The sequence below is a fragment of the Camellia sinensis genome, chromosome 2 (genome assembly GCF_055761805.1).
Source record: "Camellia sinensis isolate YWXY chromosome 2, ASM5576180v1, whole genome shotgun sequence".
NCBI classification, from domain to species: Eukaryota; Viridiplantae; Streptophyta; class Magnoliopsida; order Ericales; family Theaceae; genus Camellia; species Camellia sinensis.
Genome location: NC_138962.1, coordinates 23,190,219 through 23,216,519, shown reverse-complemented (window position 1 = coordinate 23,216,519; position 26,301 = coordinate 23,190,219). Strand labels below are relative to the sequence as shown.

Here is a 26,301-nt window from a genome sequence, read left to right as displayed (position 1 = left end):
AAGATACTCCACAAACTAGTATGACATAAGGACGAGCAGCAAACTTGTCCTCAAAATCAAAAATGCTGGCCAAACTCCCATGTACACATCCCTCAACCCACCTAGCAGAACGCGGCTCACTTTCTTTAATGGAAAATACCCTTGGCATAGGGACCAAGCTAGAAAATCTCTCATACAAAAATAATTACAGAAAAGTAGTAAAAAGGAAGCTAGTAACATCATACTGACCTTTGGAACGATCAACACCCTCCTAATACATATCTAACCTCTTATATAGCCCACCCAGAAATAAAGAAGCCAATAGAATCTATCACAACCCAAACCCGTCCCTAAAATTTTGTCATCGTAACCGGCCAGTAATCCTTGGATTACCAAAGGCCTTCATGTGCAATAAAAATAATTGGGGCTTGCGGAAGCAATATTCAAAAATATACCAATAGTCCAATGAGTTGTGCATCTATATGAACAAATATTTACATGCAAAAACGTTAATTTACCCACATTCAGTACATAACTTGTAACTTAACATTTATACATAACGTATGCACATAACGAAAGTTTACTTCACAATCAAAAGCTTGACAACAACCTTCCAGGCCTAGCCCCAACTCAGAGGCACACAAATCAACTCGATAGGCTTCAAAACTGTAACTCAGCCATAGACCCCTTCCAGGCTTGCCATCCAGAATGCTCACCTATACATATATATAAAAACAGTGAGCTAAAGCCTAGTGAATAACATTAAAGTAAAGGGGTTAGTGAACGAATTCCAAATAGAATATCCGTAAAACAAATCATATCATAATCAATCATAACAGTCTCATATCAGAACATAACGTAATGGTACATCTCACAGAACATATCACATATCGTCTTTCGACTAGAGTAATCGATTCCGGATACCGATTAAAGACATATCACCACGATGAAGTGGCTAACGAGATTTCGTAATCAATCATGTGTCATGGACTCGCATTTATATGCCATCCCCCATGACTTGGGACTATCTGTGGATACCATAATATACTTGCAAATAGGACATTCGTTCATATGATCAAAATAGCATTTTAGAACTTATCACTTAACGGTAATAGTTAAAACATAATTCATATCAACATATCTTTACAGAAATGTTACTCACAGTAGCCTTCCAATACCCGTTGTTCGGTCTTCAAGTCTTGTCTTACAAACACAAATATTCATAGCATAATTTCTCAATACACATCGACATCGAGTCGTTTAGTTGATTCTTAACTTTACTCAGTTATCCGTTACTTGGTCGTTCAATTATTTCTATTCGTTGTTCATTAATTTGGTTCCAACTTTTCGTTCTTTCATTTCATTTATATTCATGAGATGCAAACGCATATGAAAAACACTTTAAAATCATGCAAACGGAGGCCCGCAAAATGAAAAAGTGGAACGAAACACAAAACCAAGACTGCCCTGTTGGACGCTCGTGCGGGGGCCTTGGCCGTACGAGCGGTTCAAGTAGATTACACCCCTGAGCTCATGAAGGTTGGCCGCTCGAGCGACGGCCCAAGTCGCTCGAGTGGTCTGGGTTGAATTACTATCCGAAATTCTGCCCAGTTTTGGAGCTTACAATTTGCAAAACCAACTTCATTTCCAAGCATGCCAAGGCCAAAAACTCTACAAACAAACTTTGAATTCATGATTTCTTACTTCAACCAAAAATCACAAGATCAAAACAAGGCTCCATTACCATGCAATGCTCAAGTTCTTTAAGTTAACATAAAAGGTCTTACACTTGCATCCTTGAGCTATAAAGCTCCAAATCCCATGGAATTTCCCTTCAAGTTGAAAATCCATACAAGAAGTGATGAGTATGAACCAAATAAAATCATGCATGCCCAAAACTTGAATTATTTCTTCCAATTAGTTGATCAAAGACTCCAAGAATTTATAAAACATGAACCATGTGTTTCAAATGTTCAAATTCTAAACTTTATGATGAAAGCTCTTTAAAACTTGTAGATTTCATAAAGATTATGCAAGAAAATGTAGGTGTAAACAATAATGTCATAATTTCATGCCATGCATGTCGAATTTAAGGCCAAATTCCTTCAATTCCTTTCTAACTTAGCTTGCATGGTCTAATTTTTCAATTCTAACATTAAAGCTCCCAATTAACCAAGAATTCATTCTAATTAACCCTTTGTCTTAGAAGATGATGAGTGTGAGAAGTTCAATTTCAAGAAATTTGAATAAAACTCTTACCTCAAATTAATGAATTAAGAAGAGTTAGTTGTTTTCTTCGATGTTTTTCCTCTCCCTTTTCTTTTATCCCTTCGCTTTGTTGAATTCTCCAAATCTTTCCCCCTCTCTCTCCCTCTCTCTCTCTCTCTCTACGTGTATGACTAACAAGGTGCAAGAAAACCCACTACACTACTCTCCTACATTCAATTGATGATGGTACACTAACTCTTTTCTTATATATACATTAGACCTAAATTAATTAGGTTAATAAATTGATTAAATCAACTTCACTCCAATTAAATTAATCTCCATCATTTATGACTTAATTAAACCTAATTTTAATTTTGCTAATGTGAATCAAGCTCTAATTCCTATCCAATTATTTAATTCTAACTTGTTAAAATTTGTGAATCAGACAAAATCAATTTTCAATTAAACGTCCCAAATGGCTCTAAAAATTCCCATAAGCCCATCCATGTACTCAATTTCAATTTCTGAACCTAGTAAGGTCGTTAATTTCAATTCCAAAGTTGTATTCTCAACAAACAATTTTCCAATTTGGACAAATATACACAAATTAAATCATATAATTCGCAATTAACACATGGATAATTCAAATAATTATAATTTGCATTTTTGGGGTGTTACAGAATCGGACGGCCGGAGGCAAGAATCGCAACAAAATGAAAGAGCTCATGACAAATACCGTCCAGAGGCCTACCCATCAAGACGTACCATGACAGCTAATAAGTAATGAAAGCAGCTAAATGTTCAACACTCCCCCACTTTTCCCCTTCCATCCCTAGACCTATAAATCCATCCTCTACGTTTCCTTGGACCTGATGACTGAGATCTCGAAACCAACAATGAAGCCATCCCCCCAAAGTGTTTTTCGGTCGTTTCATGATCGAGGTGTAACTAACACTTTATTCTGATAACAACTTAACAACTTCCCTGCCAGTGCCACAGCCTCCTCCAACCTCGCAACAATAGCCATCTGGCTAAGGGACAAGCTTCCTGCGCTAGGATTCGCTGATCCAAGGTGCTTTAACCCCATCAAAATAGCTATATCCTCCAAAGTAGGGGTTGTCTCGCCCCACTGCACAATAAAAGTGTGAGAGCTCAAACTCTAATGTGACAGTGCGAACTCCAGCCAGGATGGCTCCCCTCTAATCCGCATACATTGAGAAATAGTAGTAACAATTTTAGCTCCAGCAAGCACCTCACAATATGAGGAATGGCGAAAGATGGCTGCACTCTAGACATCAAAGTTATCTTTGGGCTCTGTATAATCTCAAAAGCAAGAAAAGAATAAGGGTAAGTGCCCCTCTCCACATGAAAATGCACAATAGATTCTGGAGGAACAAAAGCCGTAGCCCCTTTCTCTAGCTCAACCCCACCAAGAAGCAAATCAGTTGGGCCCTCGCCATTATCATCAAATAATTCCACCGTCACCCAAAATACGTCCATTCCACCAAAGAAAGGCGCCCTACACCAATAATTCACTAGAGGGACACTTGGGGGATCCGTATCCTTCTTGGCATTAAAAAGACTTTTCTTAGATTTAGCCACTTTCGACTTGGAAATGCTAGAAGAACCCGCTAGCGATTGTTGCACGCCACGACGGGAAACAACACTTCCCCCTTTCACTTTAGCCATATCACAAAACCTTGCCTCGCCTGCATCAACACAAGACTTACAAATCAGAAATAACATTCACCTTTGAGGTACAATTTAATAAAATAAAATAAAAAATTCAATTAGTTCACAATTAGTGAAAACGGCACGCTAGGTAGCAAAGAATCAACTCTACAAGAAGGAGTTCAACACTTAAAAAAAAAAAAAAAAATTGCTTGCACCAATCCCAGCTTCCCCCGCAGCATACTTGATCCCCCTCCTCGCAGCGGTACACCTCGCAAATACCCCTTTGTTCCCCACTCAACTCCTAACACTGTTTGGGTCCCTCGTATTTGATCCCCTCTCTCTCGCCTTCGTACAAGTACGTTTCTTTCCCTCACTGATTTTCTAACCTTTCTCCCTCATTGTTGCCTTTCTTTTCACCATTCTCCCTCGCTAACCTTTTTCACCGAAAAAAAAAAAAATTAAAAAAAAAAAAAAAGCCATAGTGCCCAATACACAAATTCGGCCCAAAAAAATTTTCAATTAGTTCACCATTAGTGAATAAGGCACTTTGGGTAGCAAGGAATCAATTCTACAAAAATCAACCAAGGAGGAGTTCAACACTTAAATAAATATAATAAAAAAAAAATTTGACTCGAAGCAGCCCCCTCACCCCTAATTTCCCTCGCACCTTCTCCTCGCACACTTGATCCTATTTTGGGATAGGTCTCCTTCCCTCGCATGAAGCCACCTTTCCCTTGCAATTTCTCCTCACCCCTCACACCAATCCCAGCTTCCCTCACACTTTCCCTTCGCACACTTGATCCTATTTTGAGATAGGTCTCCTTTCCTCGCATGAAGCAACCTTTCCCTCGCAATTTCCCCTCACCCTCGCACCAATCCTAATTTCCCTTGTGGTTCCCCTCAGTTCAATTCCCTAATTCATGAAATTCTTCCCTAGGGCTTCCCTTGCTTCAATTTTTTGTTACATAACCTACAAAAAAAATTCTAGTCCCCCTCACCTCATTTTTTTTAATATATAATTCACAAAAAAACAATTTGGGCTTCCCTAGCTTCAATTTTTTGTTACATAACCTACAAAAAATTTTCTAGCCCCCCTCGCCTCATTTTTTTATATATATAATTCACGAAAATTCTTTTTTGGGCTTCCCTCACTTCAATTTTTTGTTACATAACCTACAAAATTTTTTCTAACCCCCCTCGCCTCATTTTTTTTTATATATAATTCACACAAATTCTTTTCTGGGCTTCCCTCACTTCAATTTTTTGTTACATAACCTACAAAATTTTTTCTAACCCCCCTCGCCTCATTTTTTTTATTTATATATAATTCACAAAAATTCTTTTCTGGGCTTCTCTAGGTTCAATTTTTTGTTACATAACCTACAAAAAAATTTCTAGCTTCCCTCGCCTAATTTTTTTATATATATAATTAACGAAAAAAATTTCTGGGACTTCCCTCGCTTCAATTTTTTGTTACATAACCTACAAAAAAATTTCTAGCCCCCCTCGCCTCATTTTTTTTATATATATAATTCACGGAAATTCTTTTTTAGGCTTCCGTCGCTTTAATTTTTTGTTACATAACCTACAAAAAAATTTATAGTCCCTCTTGCCTCATTTTTTTATATATATAATTCACAAAAATTATTTTCTGGGGCTTCCCTCGCTTCAATTTTTTTGTTACATAACATACAAAATTTTTTGTAACCCCCCTAGCATCTTATATATATATATATATATATAATTCACAAAAATTCTTTTTTGGGCTTCCCTCACTTCAATTTTTTGTTACATAACCCACAAAAAAATTTCTAGTCCCCCTCGCCTCATTTTTTTATATATAAAATTCACGAAAATTCTTTTCTAGGGTTCCCTCGCTTCAATTTTTTGTTACATAACCTACTAAAATTTTGCTAGCCCCCCTCGCCTCATTTTTATATATATATAATTCACGAAAATTCTTTTTTGGGCTTCCCTTGCCTCAATTTTTTGTTACATAACCTACAAAAAATTTTCTAACCCCCCTCGCCTCATTTTTTTTTATATATGATTCACGAAAATTGGGGCTTCCCTCGCTTCAATTTTTTGTTACATAACCTACAAAAAAATTTCTAGCCTCCCTCCCCTCATTTTTTTTTTTATATATATAAGTCATGAAATTCTTTTTTGGGGCTTCCCTCGTTTCAATTTTTTGTTACATAACATAACCTACAAAAGATTTTCTACCTCGCTTGTCGCATTTGAAAATTCTTTTTTTGGGCTTCCCTCGTTTCAATTTTTTGTTACATAACCTACAAAAAAAATTTCGAGCCTCCCTCACCTCATTTTTGTAATTCACAAAATTTTTTGGAGTCCCTCGCCTTAACGCTTTTTATATAACTCGCAACTTTTTTTTTTTTTTTTTTGGGTCATCTCTCCATTTTTACAACTCTTCAGATTTGAGCTCTCCTCTCATAGCTCTCAATTTTCTCATAAAATTTGCTTAAGTGTAGATCTCCGATTTCATAACTCTCTAATATTTTATTCTACTATTTTATTATTATTCCCTAACCATACAGCTTTCCAATCTATTTTACTTTTATTTATTTTTTTAAAAAAAAAACTCTCCGACCCTTTGGCTCTCCATATTTTATTGTAAAACCCTTCAAATTGCCCCATCAAATTTTTGACTAACGCTTGGCTCACCATTTTGTTTAGGCTCTACATCCACAATCTACTTCTATTTTTATTACTCGTCAAAATAGAACCATATATATATATATATATATAATTCATTTAAACTAAGATTGCAAACATACCTATACAAATTGGCCTCCGATTACGCAATCCTTCGGCTCTCCTTCTCAAGCTTCACCCACAACAAGGACCCTTTGAAACCCTAGCTTAAGTGAATCCAACGGATGAAAAGATCAGCCCTCTTCTGTCGCCCTTCGCAGAACCCTTACGACTCACTAATGACGACCACCACAACTCGCCGGCACCTTTCTTCCCTCCTTTCTCTCTCTAACAACGCGCCTCTCTTCTCCCTTCGTGACGTTGATATTTGATCCCCTTCTTTGATCCAAAAAACCCAATTGTTAACAACCACCCTAGCTCGACCTTTGTGACGACTCAGACTTGTTAATCATGACTTTAATTAATTAATTAATTAATTATGTGTTAATGTTAATTGAACTAAAAATTTAATTTGTGCACATCTGTGCAAATTGGAAAATTGTCTGTTACGGTTACAATTTTGAAACTGAAATCGACAATCTTATTAGGTGCACAAATTGAAATTGAGTACATGGATGGGCTTATGGGAATTTTTAGAGCCATTTGAAAATTTTAATTGAAAATTGATTTAGTTTACTGAAATTGTGTGTGATTGAGTGATTGAATTGAGCCTCAATTGGAACTATTAATTATGTTCCTACATGTTAATTATGTGGTTAAGTGTTATTGATTGTTTTGAGATTTATTGAATTGTATTGTTTGAACAGATAGGTTAGAATGAAAATTAAACATGTCTGATTCGCTAATTTTAACAAGTTAGAATTAAATAATTGGATAAGAATTAGAGCCTAATTCACCTTAGTATATTTTAATTTAGTGTAATTAAGATTATAAGATGATAAAATTAATTTAATTTGAGTCAAATTGATTTTAATTAATTTTTTTAGTCTAATTAATTTGAGTCCAATGCTTTTTACTCATCAAAGAATATAGAAAATAGACTTGGTGGATCTTGTTGGGTAGCCTTAAACTATACACGTAAAGAGAGAGGGAGTAAAGACTTGGTGAGACAACTCAACATAGAGAAGGAAGAGAAGAAAAAAAAAGTGAAGAAAAGAACACCCAAAGAGAGAAGAAAATTGAAGGAAAAGTAGGAATTCAACTCAATTCTCTAACTCTAGGTAAGAATTCCTTGTTTGTATCTCATCAATTTGAAGAATCACATTCATATTTATGGAATTCTAGATTATTTAAGAAGAATATATACTTGATGAGGTGAATTAAACTTGATTGTAAGAGATGTTGATATAAATGGAAAATGTATACATGCATGTCAAGATTTTTAAAGATTCATGAACATACATTCATTCTCTTGCATGGATTCACAAAATGAAGTAATTTTCCATGAAAGTTGAGGATTTTAAGCTTAAGGATGCAAGTTCTAAGCTTAAACATTTCAATTCATGGAGTAAATATTAGAGTTGGGTCTATATAATTATAAAATGAGGAATTAGAAGAATACATGCTTAAAACTCAACATGCATGGCATAATTTTAGTTCAAACACCTATTAGTTTGCATGATCCTTACATGCATGTCATGTTTTCAAGAATCCATGAACAAAACAATCGTTTTCTAAACTTATTTTCAAACATGATTCATGGAGTTTGAGAAGAGATTGAACATGAATTAGAGCTTGGGTTCAAGAAAATGGATGTTTCATGAAATTGAGTTTCAAAAATGGAAGAATGAATTTAATTTGATATTTAGAGCCTTATAAGAATTCAATTAAAAATCTGATTTAGGTTCGTAAAATTAGATGTAATCAAATTAAGCTTTAATTGCGAATTAATTAAATTCAATTGAATTTGAGTTAGGCTTAAGATTATGGAAATAAATGTGAAGATTAATTACTTGGGTCTTGATTTGCTTGAAAATGGAGGCGAAATTGCAAAAATGTACATATTTATGAGTTTTTGATTCAGTAATTTAAACATGACTGAATAATTGTAATTTAATGTGTATGAGCCTAATTAAGGTTTGATTGTGTAATTAGTGAACTTAATAAGGGTTGGTATATGATTAGATTATTTATATTTAATTAGTTTGGTTAATACGTTTAAACATATTTTAATTAGAGGTTAATAATCTAATTTATTCCTAATACTAGTCATCCATATTTAAAAAGAATGGAAGAAAAATAAATAGGAATAACCGAATGAAAAATTAGAATCAAATGAGAGAAAATGAATAGAGATCGAACAATCGCATTGAATATAATTGTAAGAGTGTGATTGTAATTGTGTTGTGATTGACTTTAATTGTTTAGGTCAAACGCCGAACCAATAGTACGTGTATCAAGAAGCCCACTGTGAGTAACAATGTTATAAAGATATGTTCAATCGTATTTATTTTCATATTGATAAATCGTATTGCTTTCTGAAATGATACTTTTTATCGATTGAATGATGATCCTATTTTGAACTGTATTCGTGACATCCATAGTGTATTGTGATTGTTATTGTTATTGACATCGTTATTGTTACAAAGATCTTTGACAGTTCCAAATCTTGGAACTATTGTTATTGTATGATGGCCATCAATTGATTGTTCGGTCTTTTAAGACCTAGTGTATTGTTGCTATTGGATGTACCACGTATGACCTATATGAATATGATGGATCGAATTGAATGATTAATTGACAAATGATATTGATTGAAAATGTTCTAATGCTAATCGATTGTTTCAAAGACTGTAAAGACATCATTCTTAACCTCTTTACACATCTGTTATTCATTGGGCTCTAGCTCACTATTTATTATATATGTGTAGGTGATCGAGCACCGGATCAAAGCTAGTGGCGTTGACCCAAACCCTTGTTTTGTCAAGCTAGCTGTAGTGCCTCACCGCGAGGTTCCGAACCAACATGTGTCAAGACTTTTTGGGTGGTTCAAATTCACCCCTTTGATATTGGTCAAGTGAAATGAATGTTTTATGACTTTTGTTAATATTGTTTTTGATAATGGGATTTAATTCCCTACATTGTGTTTTGTCTTGTATATATGAGCTTTATGGACATAAGTGTTCGTGTATATAACTATGTATATGAAAGTTTATTTTCATTCAGGTCCTCACAGCTCATTGGACGATGTATATTATTATTGATTAGCTTCCACCAACCCCTATATATTGTATTATTGTCATTATTGTTAAACAAGCCTTTGGTAATCACGGATTACTGGCCGGTTACAACGCTAAACCTATAGGGGCGGGTTTGGGTCATGAAAACCTTTTTCCCTTCTCTCACGGTTGTCGGCACCCCCTTTTTCTTTTCTTTCTCTCTCTATCAACCCAGAACCAACAAAGGAGAGATTATGAAGAAACCCAGAATTCAACTTAGAGTGAGAGATTTTAAAGGAACCCAGAACTCAACTTGGATTGAGAGACTGTGGAACACTTAGACCCACACTTAAAAGAATAGTACAACAACACCCTATGATTGCCAAACACATTTTTTTTACCAAGTCAATAAAACACCCTTCTTTACAATGGATAAAAGGAGCAGACAAAGCAACCAACCAGAAAATACAGAGCTCTTATCTGATAATCAAAATATATATATATATATATATATGTATACAGACTATATATTTCTACAAAAAAGCAAGCTCCATATTCGAATAGCCTGAACAAGTTACCCAGAATATATACAACCTTTTTTGAATTTATATGGAGTATAGGTTCTTTGTGGCAAAAATGCAACGTTCAAGCGGAACGAGGAGCTTGAAAAAAAAATAAAAAAAGTATATATACACACATACTGAGGTTGTACCCTGTTGGAACAATCTTCTGTGTAAAATAAATAACTTGAAACAAATCAAACAAATAAAAAATAAATTACTTACAGAATTTATTTTAACGAAATGTAAAAGTACAAAAAGATCAAATCGAGTATGTGACACTCTGTCCTTAAGATAGATTCACCCCGCTACGGTACTTATGGACTAATGGTGTCTATCTCTCAGGATACAATGATCTACACAAATTGTAGTAACACTCCAAACAATTTGTACGGCGAATAAAAACTTGTGTTCTCTACTCTCTTAATTTTTCCTAAAAACTAGTATGAAGAGAATTTATTCAAATAAGCAAAATCGGGAGGGAACCAAGAGAATTTCATATTTTTTAGGATGTAGAAATCAGCTGGAAAGGCCTGGTATTTATAGCAGATTAGTTACCAAACAGATCTGTCTGAACAGATGCAGTTTTGAACCGAACAGGTATGACATTTGAATAAACAGATACAATTCAAATTTGAACAGATCTGCAGCAGTTTGAATCTGTATAACTGTTGGTAGTTTCTAGTAGTTTTAAATATGTTAAAAGACAGTTTATCTATTGGGAATTTCAGACTAGAAGAGGCACAATTATGGACAGAAAATTTGAATTCAAATTTGGTACAAAAAAGATTTAAATAAATTTTTGTCCAAAGAATTAATATTAGAACTGACCTGATCCACAACCCACACCTGTGCTGGGCACGGCACGACTCGGCCAGTTGATCAGACGAACGACAGCAGCGACATACGCGTGTGTGTGGTGGTTTGAGCCAAGGTTCAATTTGTCTATAACTCCTTTCTTCTACAAACTTTGGGTACCCCTTGGGGCCCAACCCAAGTGTTACCACCTAGAACTTATATACACACATAAGTTCTCTTAAGTTTCCAATGTAGGATAACCATTTCAAGGAAACCCACATTTTACTTCTTCAATTGTCCATTCTACGAACCCGAAACCGATGTCAACTTCTTATTCACTTATAAATGGTTTTGATGAACCGTCTTCACCGTGTGACTTGCCATACGACAAGTAACACGTCACCTCTTTAGACCCATCCCAAAAAACGTGTGGGTCTCATTCAAATTTGAGCTCAAAGATAACCCAAAATAAGCTTATAAAAACCAAAAAAATCCAACATACCTTCCCAAGGAAAAATCCTTAAACTAATCAAAAATTCTCTTTGCTAGTTAAAAACATTAAAAACTAACTACAAAAACCTTAAACTCTCCAAAAAGTCACTTTGTTAATGGTCTACTCTAAACTGACTACACAAGCTATCACAAGCTACTATGAGCAACTCCAAATCAGTAGCTATTCATCGTCTACTCTAAACCTATAACTTCAATTGGTGAGTTGTCCTCTCCATAGCTCGCTCTTTCCCAACGCAAAGCTGCAAAAGTTAGTAAATTCACCCCCTTTTTTTCGGTGCAATCCCTTTATAAGAGAGCAAACACAACACAACATAAACAAAAACAACTTCATACTCAATCACTAACACTCCATTCTCAACTTCAATAAACCATTCACTTAAAAGATGGCTTCCAGAAGACAAAAGCGCAGAGATAATACTATTTGGCGGCTAGTGAACAACGAGGCTCCAAACTCCAGAGGTTTAAATTACAACATTCCCAACTCTCACTCTGGAGCTTCGAGCTCCAATCCCACACACCGCCATCTAGTGTGCGAGTTCTTTCAAAGAATGCTTGCCATGTCCCCATAGCAGTTCCAAGAGAGTTTATTGGAATCCCCTTGGGTTTAACACCCAACATCCTCATATGCTGTCCTGGAGGTACCTGAGGAACTTCAGAGCAAAATAAAGGGATGGTACAAGTAGTTAACATTGCCCAATAGCCACACGATACAGCCATTTCCCACTTGGTTAATGCCAAACCAAGAAGGCAACTTTAGTCTCCAGGGATCCACTTGTCAAGTAAGGCATGTGCTGATTCCACATTTCGAGAGTATCCAAATCAACATCCTCTCTCAAAGATCGAAAGAAAAGGATTTGGACCACTACATTTTCATCATGTTAGCCCCGTCGAAAAACCCAAATGAAGATTCGGGACTTGGATGGGACATAGAAGACTTTGTAAGCCTCAACCTAGGAGAAGATAGTGCTCCCAGCAGGACCCTGCCAACCACTCGTTGCAACACCCAGCTTAACATCCTCTTTTTTAACACTGAGGGCATCGCTTGTCTTAACTTCCTCTAACACTACATGCACCTACATTCTAGCGAACGCTTCCACCTCATCATGATCACAAACACGAAAAAAAAAAAAAAGGGAAGCAAGGCCCAGTTCATAAGCCAAATCATGGGTTATCCTAACACCAGGGTCGTAGCCTCTCTCCTAGCGGCATGGAAAAGGTGATGGATGAAATTTGATATCTATGGAATGAAGCAGAAATCTCCTGTGAAGTGGTGAAGATTCTGTGGAATCAAGTCATCGCCCAACAAACCCACATCATCATCCGATCGACTCGCACCAGATGAAACTTAAAATGTAAACTCTCCATGAGCAATCCAAATCCCCCCATTGTATCAAAAGCCTAATTTTAGATGACTCTATCTGAATTGCATGAGCTAATATTTTCAAAACTTTTTAACAGAGTCATGCACAAATACTCTCATTAGCTATAAGAGCATCTGTACAATGGGGCATTATTGTAGGTACTTGTATTAGGATCAATACGCGGCAAGCCCTACGGGTGCTACATTACCAAAATCGGAGCATACATACAAGCCCAAGTATATCTAAATATGAAAAGCCCTACAACAGGCAGCACCATGGCCCCACAGGGCCCATGGTCCTTCATACCTCACTCCAAGACCAAACAACAATATAATTAGCCCCCGATTCACTTGGACTTAGACTTGGACTTGGACTGATAAACGCTGGCTCTCCTAAACATTGAGATAGGCTCGCGGCATATTCTCCTACTTGGTCGCTTGGAAGCGAGCCCCTTTCCTAAACATTGAGATAGGCTTGCAGCCCATTCTCTTACTTGGTTGCTTAGAAGCGAGCCCCTGGCTCTCCTGAACACTGAGGTGGGCCCTAGCCCATTCACCTACTTAGATGCCTGGGTTGGGAGTAGGACCCAGGCACTACTACTCAGGATCATCAGAGGATATTGGACTGGTAGCTAAGGTCATGGGATCATCGAGATGGTTGTCTTCTTGCTAAGATAACTCCATCTTGACCAGGCTTGGAGAAGAGGCAACAACGACCTTACATTCATGTCATCCGATGCATATATGAAACGTTACTTTCCGCCTGCCATGAAACGTTGCTCTTCGCTTGCTGTCAAACCATAGACGATAGAAGGGCTCATATCACTTCTGGCAGAGTTAAGAAGAACGAGCCACATGTCCAACAGTTTGCTTGGGCTTCAATACTCTTGTGGCCTATATAACGTATCGTATATGCAGCAAAACAACAACACAACTTCATAATTCTAACACACTAAGTCTCACACTCAAACATTCATTCTCACATTCTACATTAGTGTTCAAGGTCTATCACTGCCAGCCTCTCCCTCTCCAAGCTTGCTTTGACCTCCTCATCTCCACCTCCGGTGATCTCAGGCCATTGGAGTGCCCGCCATCTTCCCAAACCACCTCTAACCACACCTCTCACCCACAGGCTTTAATCAATCTTGCAGAACACTAGGACTGTGTTTGAATCTTGGATTTGTACAAAGATTTGGGCACTTACAGATCATTCATAAGCATGAACATGACTGGCAAAGACAACATCAACTTTGTAGTGTACAAACCATGGCTCAAACATCACTCTCACTACAAGAAATAACACCTTTGCCGACCAAAAAATTGGTCACTAAAAGCCCATTTTTAGTCAGCAAAAGTAATCCGCGACCAATTTTTTTGGTCACTACTTTAGTCGCCAATTGAGGGTCGGCAAAAGTAATTCGCGACCAAAATTTTTGTTGGTCAAGAAAAGTTAGATTTGCCGACTAAATTTTTGGTCGCTAAACATATCATTACTGCGACTAATTCATTTTGTCGCTAAAACACTTTAGTCGCGAAAAGTGATATTTTCCCGACCAAATATCTTAGTTACCAATTGTCACATTCCACGACCAAACAGATTAGTCGCCAAAAGTTGAGGAATCACCGACTAACAATTTAGTCGCCAAAAGGTACGAAATTGCCGACCAATGATTTTAGTCGCAAAAGTGTAGAATTTGCCGACCAATTTTTTAGTCGCCAAATCTTTTTTTTTTTTTTAGAACAATCAAGTTTTGTTTATAAACATTCAATCCAATATAGAACAAAATTCATTCAACCCAACCACAATTAAGGAACAATAACATTTAAAAAAGAAAAAGCTTAGGAACAATAATTAACAAATTTCCTTTCTTGTAACTTCACTAAATCATCAAACAATAATTGAATTCCATTTAAAATAAAGATGAAAATATGTAACTGTAGTGCAGCACAAGACATATTCAAGTCAAATTAAATTTAGTAAGCATGTCTTCTCAAAAGCTTTATCCTCTTTGAAGTCCAACATGACACAAAACTTGAAGCCTTTCACCTTCTTTAATGATTTAACATATCAACTTGCTCGGCAGCTGATCCAAACTAACATATCAACTTTATGGATAATTGACCCTCCACCTTTGCATGGCCGAATGAAATAGCCACTTGGAAGCATTTCAGCTCTCTCAAATTTTTCCATCACCAACTGTCCCAAAAGCATAAGTTTTAGAAAATAGGCGGAACAATGTATTCAATTATTCTAAACTCGATTCATTTGGTAATATTAATGCCCTCAACTAATACAAAATGATGTAAATTATGTATAAATGTTTTTGAAATTAACCAAGAATCAGAAAAGATAAGAAATTTCTCTCACAATAATCGAACAAAAGGTAATATACAAATTATGCAATAAAACAATCAATTTTCATCACATCACATGTCAGAGAAATCTAATCTTACTAGGTAGATCAACAAAGATCTTCTAGGCTGGCTTGAGAACTTGGATCTTCATGTTCATCGGTTTCAAAACAAACACCGCCATCATCATGCTGCATAAATATCAACAAATGAGCAATGCAACATAAATGTCGATTTTGTTATTGCCAACTTTATGATATAAATATATCTGAATATACTAGAGGTCTGCCTAACCTTTTCAGGCTGCAGAGTACTTCTTCATACTCGTATGCATTCTCTGGCATGTCAAAATCAGATGGACCAAAATCAAAGCCTCCATTATCATAATCATTGTCATCATTGGGATCACAAATGATTCACAAGTTTCACGTCCTCCATGAATAAATGAATTTCTCAACTGTAAATAAAACATCAGGCATCATTTAACAAAAACTAGACTGTTTAAGGAGACAATATTAAACAACCAACAAACCAACCTTTTCATATTTTCAAGGAGATTGGGATTCTTGTTGCCTCTCTGAGGCATGACGCTGTGCTTCCCATATATCATTGAGTTCAGAATGTATTTTCACCATATACAGAGGTTTAATAATTAGAACAAATCCAAAATGAGTATACCCACCGGGGAGTAGAGATAGATGCAAAATAGGACAATCTTAAATTCCAAGAAAGACGCAAGCAAGCACAGAACCGCAAATGGCTAACATTAATATGTGAAGTGGCCAAACACAAGAGTACATGCAAGTCACTGATCAAGTTGGGTTTTTACTAGCCGAAGGTGTTGTTCTTCCATTCTGTTATATACAAACCCAAGTAGTACATTAAGAATCCATTACGGCCTTTGTCCCAAAAAACTTTGTCCCAAAAAACTTACTTCTATGGTTTTCACTGATGTCATTTCTCCGTCGGGGCCGGGCTAGCTTAGCATACTTGAATCCTCATAAAATTTGTAAAAAGATTTAGGTTCAGTAAGAAGCACTTTGTAATAGCGCTCCACAAAGGCATTTGCTACAACTTGTGCCATGTGAGCAGGAGGAGAACCTGCTTCTGTATTGCCATCTCTGTTGAAATATAACATTGAAACATCATTATCATAATGACAATTTTTATAATTAAAAAAAAAACTAATTTCGTTTTTTTTTTCTTTTTCCAGAAAACTAAACATTAACAGCATTATTCACTTCACTCTTAAAAACAAGAAAAACATAAAGATACAAATTATTATTGATACAATGTAAGATTAAGGAAATATGAGTAGAAATTATTGTACACAGATGTGCATATACATACATAATATATAAATTGGGAAAGTTGAGTTTTGACGAAATTGCTAACCGGGAAGAGAAACAAAAAAAGGAAATCAATACAAAATGAAAATAAGTCTTGAAATTCAATAAAAAATTCGAACTTGCGCATATATGCTCAGTGTGATTGGACAAACTGAACTATGCAACAAACCCTATCTCCTAGATCCTCACCCCACCTCCATAATCTCACTTATAATATAAAAACCTGTGTGTATATCCTAGTACAGAAAACAGATCATTATGAAATAATACCACAGAATCAATTTGTGAAAAGAAAATAAAATCGAACTCCCAGATCAAACAGAAGAAAACCCAAAAAGGTATACATTAAACACTATTTTTTTTAAAAAGAATAAAAATATTAGTTTCACTAGAATTTAAGCCTTTTCCTTATTAAAATCGAACTTAACCAAACACCAAAAAATTGAAAAGCTATCTCTTAACCTTTGTTTTAAATTAAACAAACCAATCTGTGAGAATCAATAAAATAATCTAAAAGATAAAAACAGAGCAACATTATTTCAAAAGAGATTAAAAAAAAGCCATCTTAAACCCTATTTTTAATTAGCCTAATCAATCGAACAATGTAAAAGATAAAAACTTAGGCTATCTCTTAAACCCAATTTTCAATTAACCAAACTAATTTGAGATAACCAATCGACCAATCTACAAGATCAAAACTTCAACTTAGTGAAAATACATTATTAAACCCATATATCATATTTTCAGCTTAATATTTATCGCTTTGCAGCAACTTCAACTTAGCACTCTCTACAAACAATTTATGTAATATGGTGTCTCATGCTTATGACATAGCAAAGCATGGGTTATTGAAACAAATAGATGAAACTAATGTTTTAAAGAGTAAATCCAACCTCAATACTCTTAGCAATTTGGGGAATATGACACTAGATTCTAGTGCTTTTTATTTATTTCCTTTTTTTCCTATAGTTTAACTATAAAGGCAAACTTGATTTTAAACCACAACAAAAAGAAAAAAGAGTAATAATTTTCCTTAGCCATTTTGATTAATGCAAGAAGTAAGACTAAGCAAAAGCAATTATGGAAAAATTCAAGTGGAACCAAATGCTGATGCCTCATCAAGTGGAACCAAGTTATTCACATTTTTATAAGCATGTTTCTTCAAATTTTCCACCAAACCCTGCTAATGAAACAGGGAAGTTAATCACATTTGAATCAGGACACTGATGACAAAGACAACAATGTAATTTACTTATCTTAAAAGGCCATAACTGAGCAAATACTCCTAATGAACTAGTGATGGAGCAAGAACTTTTTGTTCTTTTCTTTCTTGTTTTCTTTTAACTACTTTTTATTTTTTTTTTATTTTGATTGTTAGAGGTTTATTATGCCCGGCAATTTCCAAAGACAAAACTTGGGGATTTAGTCTACAGAGCATAGCCGTGGTTAATTGGTTCCTAGGACAGATTAAGACCGTGTTTAGATCTTGGATTTGGGGAGGCAAAGGAAATGGGAAGGAAAATATTAATTAATTATAAGCTAATTTTGTTTCACATTGTCCACTACTTTTCTTTTCCCTCCTCAAATCCCTATCCAAATTCATGACTCAAGCACAACATAAGTGGAGTGTTGCTGATTGAAAATTGACATCATCAGTGCAATCATTGCTCTGTACTCACACAACTATATTTTGCCTGAGTATATTGCATAAGTGGAGTGTTGGGATGTGTTTTAAAATTGACCTAGCATGCTGCCTCAAATCAATGAATGTCATGAGTGTTTCATAGGTCAAAATGCAATTGCATTAACATGGGGTCCTAAATTTTCTGATGTTGAACAGTGCAAGCCTAGGTAACATGATGCAATTTTGTGAGATCTAGAATCTTAGCTAAAGGTTTGATTTTAAAATAATAATACTAATAATTAAAAGCGATTTTAACTTGAAATCTGAAAATAGAGTAAAATTAGCATGAATTCCAATCACTGTGCCCACTGATGTTCAATGGGAAAATGTTTGGTGTAAAAGCATTTTGTGGTATTTTACATGTTCATGCACAGTTCAACTAACCACAACAAAAAAAACCATAAAACAAGATCTATTTAGTGTATATTTTGGAGAAACTAGAGTTAAGCTGCGATTTAAATAAATTTCAGGTTAGGAATGCACACCATCTGAAATACACAATCCCTAAAGAACTAGGCCAGCTAGGAACCTGCAAGAGCAAACTGTGAGAGAAAACAGTAGAAGTGCTGCAGTCACTCAACCCACAAACTCACCCTCTCACACAATATAATGGAGTGGACTCACATCACTCAAGCTTTGACACCAAATTTCTAGCCCTAGCCACAACCAGGTTATCAGGTAGGTCCTTGAATCGATCAATAACAACCTCCTCTCCCCCTTTTATTTCAACAATGTCCGACCACTTAGTCTGAAGCAGGTTGAACGCTGAAGTGCAAGAGTGGATATTTCCTCTTGAGCAAGTTCAATGGGTACCAGATCCTCCCTTAAAACCCCCAACATATTTGAAACAAATGGTGTTGAGCCTAGCCCGCAGGTCCTCAATAGCCTGAGACTAAGAAATTATCACATCCGAACCCCGATTTGAAACCCTACCTCTAGTTGAACCTCGCTCATCAGGACCAAGAGCATCCATCGTAACAATTTCTAATCGAAGGCCCTCCATAGAAGCAGCGAACGACCTCGAACTAGGGCTAAGACTCCCTTCACCCCTCATCGTCAATCTGTTAACACTAATCGAAGGAACTTCCTCAAAGGAAATTTTCGATTCCCCTTGCTCTAATCTCAAACCCGATTCAGTTTGCCCCAAACCAAATAACACTGGTGATTTCGAATCCCTAACTACATCCTTAGCCTTAGACGAAACCCCTTTGGTAAACTGTGGATACTCCATCGACATCAATGAGCTATTGAAACCCTAGAATTTTAGGAATTCCAGAGAATGGAAGAGCTTCTCTCACTAACCCATGCCACTAATGGTGTTCTTTGTTCTTCCTTTATGATTAGAAACATTGGCTATAGATTGATCTTGGGAATCAGGGCTTTTGATTTTTTTTTTTTTTTTTTTTGATCTTGGGAGTCAGGGCTTTTAATTCCCACCTCCACATTTCAAATTTCCCTCCCAAATTTTTGGCAACCAAAAGAGCAGGTTAATCACAGAAAAGGTACCTTCGCTGACAAACTTTTTTAGTCGCCAAATCTCAATCAACGACGACTAAAATATTAGTTGCTAAAAGTACTAATTTGGCAACTATTTTTTTTTTGTTGCTGAAAATAAGTTTTTGGCGACCAATTTTTTGGTCGCTAAAGAAAAAAAATAATTTTTTATTTTCTATTCGGCGACTAAATTGTTTTAGTAGCCAAAACTCAATATATGGCAACTAAAATATTTTTGGTCGGGGAAAATATTTTTTTGGCGACTAAAATTTTGGTCGCTAATTCCACAACCAACTTATTTTTTATCTTCCACGACCAATTTATTTTTTGGTCCCCAAAATGTGACCTTCCGCGACCAAATTTGTAGTTGGTCGCCAAAAGCATACCACTTTCTGCAACCAACTCATTTTTTGGTCGCCAAAATATGACCTTCTACGACCAACTCATATTTGGTCGCCAAAAATAATGATCATTCACGACCAATTAATATTTGGTTGCCAAAAGGTAACTTTAGCTACCAACTTTTATATTGGTCGCAGAAAGTGGTCGCTAAAAGTGCAGATTCTTGTAGTGTCTCATGGTTTCCCCTTCCATATAATGATACTTGTTGCTGTTATACCATGGAGAATGCATAAGAACAATCAACCACGGCGTCTCACTTCTATTCACTTTTGGTAGCTCCTCTGCAAGCCATTGGTATTGAGGAGTATACTTCCCTGAAAAGGATGGATATGTAGATGTTACTATAAAATGACTATACCAGAATTTATATTGGTAGAACATCACATAATGAGCTGTTCTGTGCAATTGATTATAGCCTTGAGTAAAAGTTTTTTAACATGTTTGACGCATTGGTTGGATTGTACATTTAAGTTGCAGAGTACTGTTCGTTCGAATAATTGGTAAAGTGGTTTTTTTTTTTATGAGTAATTGTTCTTTTTGTCCTTACTAGCTATAAAGGTTCAAGAGTGGAAGAGAAATAGGTAGGGTGGGTTGTTTATATAGGGGCATGCTGATAGTATTTAAGAAAAATGTGAGATATTTAAGTATAATTTCAATTAAAAAAAAAATTCCCACATACGCGGAAAACTAAGCACCACCCCCTAGCTAGCTTTTTAAATGAACTTTAGTTGGCCTCAAATAAGCTGAAATAAAAATTATTTTTCCTTAAACTACAACAAACATGTTATTTAAATTTAACCAAATAAAAACAAACAGCCGCAACAAATTGTCAAGAACTTTGAAATCACTTGAAAATGAGATAAAAGCAGCATGTGAAGTGTGATGTGGCTTACCATATGCTGAATAGGAAGACAAGACAAATGATGCACGCTGAAGCTCTCTTGATTGAGTACCAAAAAGGAGAGGTACTATTGGAGGCCTTATAAGGGACATGGTATCTGTGAGAATAAGGCTTAAATGGTTCGGTTTCACCCTGCACAGATTTCACCACTACCCTGTTATTATAATTTCATGTCTCCCATTCACATTTTGTACAAACAGATAATATTCATATATCAATAAAGCTTTAAAAGCATGGTAAAGTCATAATGAAACTGAGAAGGGTAGTAAAGTACTAGCATTTTGTTTGTTGTGTGGATCATTATAAGCTTCATTATTGATCTCATAGAGGTCAAAACTTGATTAGTTTCGAAGCTGGCAATTTATGCTCTCTTGATATGCAAAGGTGGAATATTGATTTCATGATCAGCAGCTACGCAAAAAATCAGGATCATCTGTCATTCTTTTCTTTGCAATGATTTTGTTGTGGTATTTCAACAAGTTTACATTTGAACCAACAGGATGCAGTTTAGAACGTGTAGCAAAATGACCTAGGCAATTCCTTGTTAGGAGCTGAGAATCCTTCATGTTAGGAGTTGAGATTTGCAAAATTTGAATAATTGTTGATCTTTTTGGTTTGTGGAGGCAATTTGAGATAGCCAAGGAAGACAAATAAGCCTAGAAACACCGAAATAGAGCACATAAATGAACAAAAAAATTACATGAATAGACATTTTTTTTAGAAGTTTGCCCAACAAATCACAGGAACTATGCCAAGAAAATATCAAGAAAAAGCTAGAATTCACCTCAACAATGAAAGTCATATGAACTCAAATTTGACCATACACAAATGAGAAACAATATAAAACACATTTCTTGAAACAACAAAACATGGGTTATATGAAGCTTACAAGTTCAGGAACAAAATCAAGCTCATGATACCCTGCAGTCCAAATCCAAGGTTGATAAGCTACACTTCTCTCGGTGAACCTTCCCCATGTATCCCATCTTACATTGTTGTGAAATGGATAGTTATCTGCGTAAGAAAGGTCTCCCACAAACAACACCGCACTCCCCTTCAATGGGCTTAGCTCATAATGGGTGAGTGTCTGGTTTGAATCGAAAGTCTGCCCTAGATCCCCCGCACAAAATGCTCATCTCTCATGTTGCTATTGAGCTATTGCCTGTTTCCTTCCCTTTAAGAATTAGGGTTGAAAACTGTAATAAAATCCTTCTGCTGTTCTTCAATCTGAACCAAAGCTTGACTTTACTAAATTAATAAAACAAGGCTCGAGCAGAGGCACTCGCACTCACCCTTTTTGGTTGAGCTGTATCTTGCCAAGTGGGACCAAGAGAAGATAATTACACAAACCATGGCAAACCATGATTTTGGCTAGGGGGATGGTGTTCCCACCCCTACCCTAATGCACTTCTCCCGAGCCCAATTTTGTCACACACCAACAAGGTGTGTGAACAAAATACACATTTTGATTAGTTCAAAACTATGGAGCCCGCAAGTTTAGGTGTGATCAATACACTTTTTAGATATGAGGCCTATAGTTTTAGATCAATGAGATGACGTGTATTGTTTTCATAGTGTGTGAGGAAATTCAATTTTCACTTCTCCCCACCCCCACCCCCAGCCTGACACACTTCTCCCCAACCTCAACCGCAAACCCCAACTTGGACAGTGATACTCTCCCTCATCGCCTCCCCATCCCAAACCTATGAAACAAATATTTCAGCGAGACATTTCGTCAAACAAGTAAAACTCCATTCAAATAAGCTCCTAGAGTGTTACAATGAGGTAAATCACCAATGGTCCAATGCCATTGCCAATAAACAATTAGACCAACCAACACAAAATTTTAGAAATCACCATAAAACCAATCTAATGGATAATAGTTTATACCTATGAGACCAAAAGTATATGGGGCATCTGGCCCAACTTCAGGAGGAGTTATAAACCAGAAAGTCCTTGTGTGTCCAATCCCAACCTCATAGTAGTATTTTGAGTTGTACTACACATAAAAAACATGATAAAATTTGACTTTTGCATCAAAGCCTTATAAAAACTATGCTCAATTGCACATTGAAACAGATCACAAACAGTAAATAAAATGGTTGAAACTCACACTAAAGTTCTTGAGGGTGCAGTGATGGATGTAACCAGAAGTATAGTTGTAGAATTTATATCTACCTACAGTGCCCTTGGCCTTGTTCTTGTGATAAATGTTTTCACTACTCCAATAGAGAGCACTTCATTGGAGCCAGGTTCATCTTCAGTGACCCAAGAGACAATCACTGCCTTCCCCACATGATCTCCTTGTGTTATATGAACCTTCAAACACATAACATAACCTACATATCAATTTCTTTCTTCTCTTAAAAACTTCTCCTTTGGTATGGTTTTCAACTTTATATTATTTTAATTTTTTGAAAATAACCCATTGTTTCAAGAAACATCAAAAAATATTTTTAAAATTTTTAAATTTGTTTTTACACAAAAATAAAATCATATGAAAATTACGAGGATTTTTGAACTTTTCATGGTTAACTATCTATCCCAACAATTGCTAAACGCCATCGAAGTTGCCACGAATGCAAAGATGAAAAGTCTCATTATTATGAATTGGTTAAATAGTTGCTAGAAGATTTTTACATTTCAAAGAAAAAAAAAAAAAAACTACATATAGTACTAAGGTGTCAGGATAATTTTATTCTAACGAGAAAGAGATGAAAAATAATACACTAAGAAATAGAAAGGTAAAAGTTGAAAACAAAAAAAGAAAAGCAAATCTCATCCCCTTTTTAATTTCTTATCAGGCTAAAAAACACGTGTGAGGCGGGGTGGGATATATAGCAAATTGTCATGGCCAAGCAAAAAGAGAGAAAATGAAAGAAAGCTCACCTGTTGAGGCGCATTATAGCCAGAAGGCACACGGAAGACATCGCTGTCATAAGGCACATCAACACTTTTCTGAATCATCCTAATGAAAGCACTTGTGGTTCTTCCAAGTTCCATTACACATCACTGTTTCATCCAATGCAAAACCCATAACAACAACAACAAGAAAAAAAAGACCAACAAGAAAATCTCCTATTATCACCCATCTTTACCCTTCACACACCTACCCCAAACCACCTTAACCTACACACCTCCCTCTATATATATATATATATATATGTAGGCTATAGAGAGACATAAATACCCACACTGTTGTTGGTTGTGAATTCTCTGTCTTTCTCTTTCAAACTCTCTCTCTCTATCACCGGATCATAAGTTTTATTTCTCTGACATTCATATAGGTAGCGAGAGAGTTTGAAATAAAAATATGAGACAGAGTAGAACACAAGATTTTGATTTCTTACATGTCTTATTTATGTAAAATGGGAATATCCAAAGTTTGTACAATAAATTGGATTTTAATAGATTTAAAAAAATAATATAAAAAAATTATGAAAAGAAAAAAAGTGATAAAGTAAAAGGTGCGTTTTTATTTTATTGATGGCGTAACAACTTGATGCCAATTTGTTAGAGTCTGGAGCTGTCGTGTTTAAAGAGATATATAAAGGATTATAAAATTGTTTTTTGTCCGTCAATTCTAGGCAGCTTATATAGCATGGTCCGTCACCATTCTAATTAAATTATACTATAAAACTATTTTCATACTATTATGTTCTTGTCATCTGTACGGAGAGTGAATATTTGACAACGCCTGTACTTCTTTCGTTCAAGTTCCGTTTTTATCCGACCAACCTGCGAACGCAACGGCGGTGTGTTATCGAAAAACTCCTCCGACAGTTAAGTTAGCACACACTCAGAGATAGAGAGAGAGGAAGATAGTTGAATGTTTAGGTTTCTCTCACCAAATGATGTTCCATCCCCAGCATGGCGGGCGCAGTTATGCTTATATACTTTCTGCGCTCACCTCTGCATCTATTCGCTTATTGACACGTGGAGCTGCTCTACCTTCCATCAGCGCAAATCTAACTAAACACCACCTACTCAAACCACCAGACAACATTACCAGGAACGGGGGCAGCCCGGCGGCGTCACCTCAGACTCATATGACCGGGCTACGTAACGAGTCCGACAGTACCACTCGCCGAGCTCCACCACAACCGAGCTTAGTAGCATTCCGATACGACTGAACTCCAGGAAGGTTAGGCCGGTCTTCAGAAGGCCTCTCTCGCCGAGCTAAATGTGCGAACCGTGAAACCAGGGTCGGCAAACAATCACCTCGGCCAAGTTAGCTCGGCCCAAACATAGGACCTGGGTCTCGACCGAGCAAACTAACTCTGGACAGGCCAACGTTAGCTCGGCCCAAATATGCTCAGACCTCTCTCTGCCCGGCTTCTACCACAGTCCAAAGCCGCATTATAAATCTCCCTCTCAATTGCCCCTTAATTTCGTCCGTGCAAGCGTGATTGGGATTACATGATCCGACCGGGGTCGATTCTCCGCCCTACTTAAATTCGCAAGACGTTGACCAAGCTAATCCCCACGCTTGGTTTCTTGACTTGCTCGGTCGATGCCTCAACTCGCCATCCTGTCTCTTCAGTACTGACGCCGCCGTCAATAGGGACACACGTCCTTCGCTCATTGGTCTCGTACAGCCAACCCCGCCGCCTCTTCACATTCGAATTTTGGCAGTTCTTTTTTCTCCTATAAGCATGCCGTTTGCGCCTTCACATTTCTTTCTTATTGTTTCTCTTCCATTCTAGACGACCCAACGTGCCATCCTCTCTATCAAACACCATTCTTGCCCTGGACTGTCTTCATGCTCGAATATTCGACCTTCGCCCCCAAACTGGTAAGTTCTTCGAATCTCTTCATTGTTTTCCATTTGATACTCACATTTTAAGGCGTAGCTCCCCAAAGACCACCTCTGTCCCTTTTCTCTCTATTGTTCTTCAACTTCAGTGATGAACACGCGAGGATCTGGGACGGACCGGGCTCCAGGTCTTCTTTTGATCCCAAAAAACACCAAAACTGAGCAAGTTGCGAGTTTGCCAAACTCGTGTAGGAACCGAGGTAACAGAGTGTTGGACCGCTCGACCGGGCTAATATCTGGTCCGCTTGAGCGGCCGAGCTTCTGGGTTTACCTCTGTAACCGAGATGGCCTGGCACTTCATCTGACCGAGCTAAAGTCGAGCTCGTTTTGCCCGACCGCGCTCCCACTTACACTTACACTTCCTTTTACTGTAGAGT

General features: G+C 36.6%; 1 pseudogene across 1 annotated transcript in view; it reads right to left on the bottom strand.

Moving 5' to 3' along the window:
• LOC114273109 (purple acid phosphatase 2-like) overlaps positions 1–24,111 on the bottom strand; it is a 51,492-nt pseudogene extending 27,381 nt beyond the window's left edge. The window contains exons 1-7 of the transcript XR_014355608.1: positions 23,998–24,111; positions 23,222–23,427; positions 22,999–23,107; positions 21,998–22,239; positions 21,137–21,240; positions 20,384–20,559; positions 14,131–14,213 (exon numbers count right to left, since the gene is read on the bottom strand). The product of XR_014355608.1 is annotated as a purple acid phosphatase 2-like (transcript). The remainder of the gene's footprint in view (positions 1–14,130; positions 14,214–20,383; positions 20,560–21,136; positions 21,241–21,997; positions 22,240–22,998; positions 23,108–23,221; positions 23,428–23,997) is intronic.
• Positions 24,112–26,301: the final 2,190 nt, after the last annotated feature.